The 6912-nt window shown below is 33.4% G+C and overlaps 1 non-coding gene across 1 annotated transcript; it reads right to left on the minus strand.

Annotated features, from left to right (window-relative positions):
* Positions 1-484: 484 nt before the first annotated feature.
* TRNAC-ACA lies at positions 485-556 on the minus strand. Its single transcript has one exon. It is a non-coding gene; the product is annotated as a tRNA-Cys (tRNA).
* Between the last annotated feature and the right edge of the window lie 6356 nt (positions 557-6912).

A 6912-nucleotide genomic window follows, 5' to 3' on the forward strand; every position in this document is an offset into this window, starting at 1 on the left:
AAGGAAATCAATCCTGAATATTCATTGGAAGGACTGGTGCTGAAGCTGAAACTACAATACTTTGGCCACCTGATGTGAAGAGCTGACTCATTGGGAAAGATCCTGATGCTGGGAGGGATTGGGGGCAGGAGGAGAAGGGGATGACAGAGGATGAGATGGATGGATGGCATCCCCGACTCAATGGACATTGGTTTGAGTAAACTTCAGGAGTTGGTGATGGACAGGGATGCCTGACGTGCTGCAGTCCATGGGGTGGCAGAGTCAGACACGACTGAGCGACTGAACTGAACTGAACTGAATGTTAATAAAGTAAGAACTCTCCAGAAAAACACCAGAAGCTTCTGTTTACCTACTGAAGTGAAGTCGCTCAGTCGTGTCAGACTCTTTGTGACCTCATGGACTGTAACCTACCATGCTCCTCCATCCATGGGATTTCCCAGGCAAGAGTACCAGAGTGGGTTGCCATTTCCTTCTCCAGAGGATATTCCCGACCCAGGGATCGAACCCGGGTCTCCTGCATTGTAGGCAGACGCTTTACCATCTGAGCCACCAGGGAAGCCCGTGTTTATCTACTAGGCAGTAATAATTTTATTAAAACTGTTTAAGTATATACAACTAAATAATATATTTGTGGTAGGATACAAAGAAATAGGTACACGTTTATGTGCTTATATATACTTAATGCATAGAATATATTTTGCAAGCATGCAAGAAATAGTTTTATTTTAATATACATTTTACCAGGATTCTTAGAAATCATTATTAAAGAGTCACTTTTTTTGATCAAAGTATAATAACATTAGAAATTGAAAAATTAACACAAAACAGAACTTGAACACAGACCAAGAACATACCAGCTAGAAATTTAAAACCAAAGCTTAACTTTTAGCTATTAAAATAAAAACTAAAATTGCATATAATAAAGGCAATAACACTATCAGATCTTTTGTAGTATCTGGTAAAAATGATCAGGTGAAAAATTAGTACTATTATGTACCTAGCTTACAAGAAAAAGGAAAAAACTGGAAGCAAGGGGAAACATTGAATTTACAAAATAATTAAAAGAACAACAAAACATAACAAAGGAATGGAGAAGAAATTAATTTTAAAAAATAAAAGCTAGCAAAAATTTATAAAACAAATCAGAAAAAATCAAAGTTTAGTCACATATAAAAGTGAATGACAGAATATAAAATATATTTTATATAAATAGAATATAAAAGGCTTATTTTTGACTACTTGTTTCAGCTCCATATCAGTTAATTTAAAAACTTGGATTAGAAAAACTGTCCAAATGGGATGGAAATCTAAAGGAACAATTCTAAAGAACTGCTTGAGAAAATTAAGAAGTACCCTTCAGAAACCTTATGTCCAGTTATTTTACAGGTACCTTTTTTTTTCATTAGGAAATAACAGCTCTAATTACCTTTAAAGAAAAGAGGAAGGGAAAAATAGGGATGTGGGATTAAGTGATACAAACTACTATGTTTAAAATAGATAAGCAATAAGGATATATTATATAGCACAGGGGACTGTAGCCGTTATTTTCTGATAAGTTTTAATTAATTATAATCTGTAAAAATACTGAGTCACTATGTTGTAGACTTGAAATTAATATAATACTGTAAATCAATTATACTTCAATAAATAACTAAATTCATAAATTCATCTAGATCATAGAGAAAAGTAAAAATTTATAAAAATGATTTTTAGAGATAGGAAAATCACAAAGCTTAAAAACAGTAAAGAATAAATTGAAAAAATTACTAATGAATATTACTTATGAATATAAGTCCAGTAATGCTAAATGAATAATATATTAATACATAAGTATTTAAAAAATGTAAAGATTCTTCAGTATTGGGATATTTTTAGATTTATTGATTCAAAGGAAAAAAGGAGGTGCTTTTCTACACTAATTAATGAAAACACTCTTATAGACACTCCACCTAAAATAAGGGAAACATCTGGGAAAAATAGTTTGTGATGTCTTTAAGGAACAATTGGGTAGCATGTAAGAAATTGAATTATTTCACCTTAATATCTTCATTCCACCTACTCCAAAAACAAAATTATTTTGAATATTCTTGATAGTACTAGGTGATCCAATTACACATGCAGTATATAAATAAGAATATTTTTGCCAGATGGTGTTACTGTATTTGTGCAAAATTCTGAAGGCTCAAACAGTATGGTTGGAAACTATAAGAAACTGTATTAAAGTGGTTAGCTACACTACTATAAAGTCCATAATTTGTGTACAAGAACAGAGAAAATCAAATGAGAAAAAAGATTTCATTTGCAACATATAGAGAGAGGTATGAAGGGAGGAAAGAGGGAAGAGAAAAGATGATAGATAATATATGGTGACAGTGTACTTAGAAACTGCAGATATACAAAGAAAACTTGAAATATTTGTGTAAGACATGAAATAAGACTTGAGTAAGTGGAATCATAAACACTGTTTTTCATTAGAACTCCTTCACATTTAAGTATGTCATTTTTCCCCTGAATTAATCTGAAATGAATGTATCAAATAGTTTCTGGGACTTAACAGTCCTAATGTTAAAATTCTTAACAAAAAATATTTTTGAAAAGGCCAGGATAGTCTAAAGAGAAAATGAGAAGGTAACTAGTCTCATTAGGTAACTGAAAGATGCTTAAAGCTTTAATAATTAAAACAGCTTCATATTGGCCCCAAAATAGGCAGACATTAATGGTGCCAATTAACAAATTAAGAAGTAAACATGAACAAGTATTGGAAGATAACATAGGATGACCTGCCATTTGCAATTAGTGAATAAAATACAGATGCTCTGTAAATGCCAGACACATGGCTAGCCATTAGAAAGGAATAATGCTGATTTTTAATTCCCCTTGAAACAAACATTAACTGCAAATGAACCAAACATTTAAATATTAAAAATAGAATCTATAATGGTGCTGTAATAAAACAATATATTTTTAAAAGATTCTTAGTTGAGAAAGTCCCTTATAAGTAAAATTTTTAGAATTTAGATGAAAATATGCCAAGTATGAAGTAAAAAGAGAAACTATATTCATCCACATAATTGTAGATAGTGATAGTTGTCGTACAGTTGCTAAGTTGTGTCCAACTCTGAGACCCCATGGACTATATAGCACTCTAGTCTCCTCTGTCCTGGTCTATCTCTGAGTTTGCTCAAATTCACGTCCATTGTGATACTGATAGGGTACTCTTTTCATTGGTATATGTTCACTGCACAAATATAACACTTGTTCTATGATTAGTTCCTTCTATTTTTTTTACTATTCTACGTGAAGCTGTCATGAATATTCTTTAATCTGTCTTTGGTGGACATGCATACTCATTTCTCTTGATAATCCACCTATGAGAGGAATTGCTGATAGGAAATGTATTTGGCAGATCTTACTAAACAATATGGTTGTATTTATTTACACACTCACTAACTGAAAGAAAATTTCACCTACTACAGAAATTGTCTAACATTTGGTGTTAGCAAACCTTCTATTTTAGCCATTGATGGGTATATTCTGATACATCTTTGCAGTTTAATTTGAATTTCTCATATTATTAATGATGAGCACCTTTTATAAAAATTATTGTTATAGTATTCATATATTCTTTTGTGAAGTATCTCTAGTCTTTTGCCCATTTGCTATTTAGATTTTCTCTTATTGAGTTCTTTATACGATCTGAATTGTTGTTTGGTCACTCAGTCGTGTCCGACTTTTTGCAACCCCATGGACTGCAGCACTCCAGGCCTCCCTTGTCCTTCACTATCTCCCGGAGCTTGCTCAAACTCAAGTCCATTGAGTTGGTGATGCCATCCAACCATCTCATCCTCTGTCGTCCCCTTCTCCTTCTGCCTTCAATCTTTCCCAGCAACAGGGTCTTTTCCAATGAATCAGCTCTTTTCATCAGGTGGCCACACTATTGGAGCTTCAGCTTCAGCATCAGTCCTTCCAATGAATATTCAGGGTTGATTTCCTTTAGGTTTGACTGGTTTGATGTCCTTGCCCTCCCAGGGACTCTCAGTCTGAATATAAGTCCTTTCTAAGCTGTATGCAATGTAAATATCTTCCATTCTATGACTTCCTTTTCATCCTGTTAACAGTATCTTTGATGAACAGACAATCTTAAATTTAAAGATGCTTCCTTCAGTTTTCTATTGCTGTGTGACTACACATTATATTATTTACTCACAATTCTGCAGTTGAGGAGGGTATGGCAGTCCCTGGTACTTGCATTTCTTGCTTGGTAACCTGCTTCCCATAACACAAAAGCAGAATGCCTTGTCTTCCACATTCTTTTAAAGTGCATTACAGTGTCACAATTGTGCCAATGCACTCAAAGATTCTCATTGTAGTTTGTATTAAAAAAATGTTAAAAAGGAATCAACTGTCTATTAATATAAGGCTCAGTCAATGCATCAAAATACAGTTGTTGAGTTAAATATTCAGTATGCTGCTACTAAGATAATGAAGTAGAATGAGCCAAAATATATAGTGAAAATTGAAAATTGCTTGAGAGGATAAATGTATATAAGTGTGTGTAGGTATAATATGTCTCTTTTGTTTTAAAAATCAATGTATTTGTGCATATTCATTGGCAAATTATAGTAAGATACACAAAATAATGTTAACAATGTTTGCATAGCAAAAAGAGCCTTTTAGAATCTTGTATAGAAAAGAGTTTCTCTTTTTCACCCCCTTTTGTCATAAGCATATATTAATTTTCCTTTGACTATTAATAAAATATATAAATGTACCATTTCAACATGTCAACATTAGCAAGATAAATAGTGCTGAATATGTGTGTATTTAGCACACAATTTACATGGCTGTCATGAATATATTGTCATTATTGCTTTTGATTTTAAAGTTTAAAGTTCAACCTATATATTTCTAAGTACACAAAAAAAGAATAAAACTTGATGATAATAAAAGCAAGATGAGAACCCCAGTAAAATGTCAACATAATCAGGAACACCCTCAGGCAAAAATGAATTCTCTGAGAGGATTTTTTTTTAATGGTTTCAGAAACTTACACAGATGTCTGAAAATAGTATATGTAAAAACATCCACACTGCATAAATTTCATGATGCCACAAAGCATGTGATGCAAGTTAATAGGAGGCATCACTGTACCTCCTAAGGAAACATCTGTCAGGAATGCAGTTGACCTATTCTTGTTTACTGTGCTCATTTAATCTTGACTTTCATGACCCTGATAGGAACCATCTACTCTTGCATTCCACATGCCACATTGTTTCACTTGGGTATTTTTGAGACATTTATGATTTCTATGACTTATGAAAAATCATTAAAATATAGCATTTTCGGGGTTCCAAAGTCAACTACCAGGTGTCTTTTCCATGTTTTTCTCCCTTGTATACAGTTGTGTTTTCCATTTTATCATTTAGTTCATCTTTACTAAAATATCAGATTCTATCTTACTGCAGAGTATACAAGAGAGCATTAGGCTTCATCACAGAGACTTTAATTATCAGCACACACACCTGATTTCTGAGTCAGTCTCAAATGTCAGTTCTGTAACTACTTTATAGCACTTGTTTTTCTCCATGCTTTTGAGAATTTTGGAATAAGTAGACATTCATATTGATGAGATCTGTAGGTCTAGTGCTACTTTGTTAGTATAGTACTCCAAAATATTTTTTTAAAATTTTAATCATTGGAATATTCGGGCTGTGGATCAGAGAAGCAGGAGTGTGTTACTGATAATTTTTTAAAACATAGAAAACCTAAGATGTGACTTGGTATTCAAATAAAATTGTGTTGGGAATGCAGATTTGAAAGGTTACCAAAGCCCTAAGTTTAGCCTGGAGCAAAGCTTCTAGTCAAGCTAGGGAAAAAATGGTTTCTATGGGCATTTGCCTGCAGGCAGTGTTTTGTTACAGCCGCTGTGCAGGGTGCTGAGTTACCAACTAGGCTCTCTGAGCAATTTGCAAAAGGCTATGGTTTGAGTGCATACCCTTCTTCCTCTGTAGCTTCTCTCTGGAGCTGGGTGGGAAAAATAAAGTTAAAGCCTTAAGAAAGAAAAACTGTTCACATTCTACTGCTTTTAGCTTTAAAAGCTCTGAGCTAGCACCTATGTGTTGCAGAAGTTTTGATTAAAAGTTAAGAAAAAAAAATCAATACTTTCTGATTCCTGTGATCCTGCTATTGCAATCACTTGCTTTATGATGAATAAAGCTATTATTGCTGCTGAGTGAACCAGAAAAATCTAGACTCAGAGCCAGACCTAAATTATGACATGAAGTCAGACGTCAAAATGAATTTTCACTTTTTTATTGCTTCATGTATTTTATTTACTGTAGTGAACATATAGACTATGAAAACATAAATGTCATGTCTTCTCTTTGTAAAAAGAATATGCTCTAACCCCTAGTTGCCAAATTACTGGTAAAATGGGAACACTGCTGCTTTTATTTAAACAAAGGAACAGAATGTTAAGATGCTGCCTTTATTATTAGTGTAGACAACAAATTATTTTATGCTTTCATTACTCTATATTGCAAATGTGGAAAATAGATGGAAATAATAAATTACAAATAAAATAATTATGATGTAATCTCCAAACACAAAGTACAAAGGCAAATGTAGTGACAGCAGCTTCATGAAATATGTAGAGGGTCATGAAGGCATTTATGGAATTAATTGCCTAGTTCTGAATTGAATAACTCTGTGTAAGCACATTACTCATACAGGTAAGAAAGATGTTCCTCAAGGCATCAGTGTAAATACTTAAATCACATATCCAGTCCCTAGAATAAAGCAAATATAATGAGCATTATGTTCTTCCCGGGTAGCAATAGTGGTAAAGAACTTGTCTGCCAGTACGGGAGACATGATAGATGGGGGTTCAATCCCTGGGTCAGGAAGATCCCC

This window comes from Cervus elaphus, chromosome 5, assembly GCF_910594005.1.
Source record: "Cervus elaphus chromosome 5, mCerEla1.1, whole genome shotgun sequence".
In the NCBI taxonomy this organism is placed as follows: domain Eukaryota; kingdom Metazoa; phylum Chordata; class Mammalia; order Artiodactyla; family Cervidae; genus Cervus; species Cervus elaphus.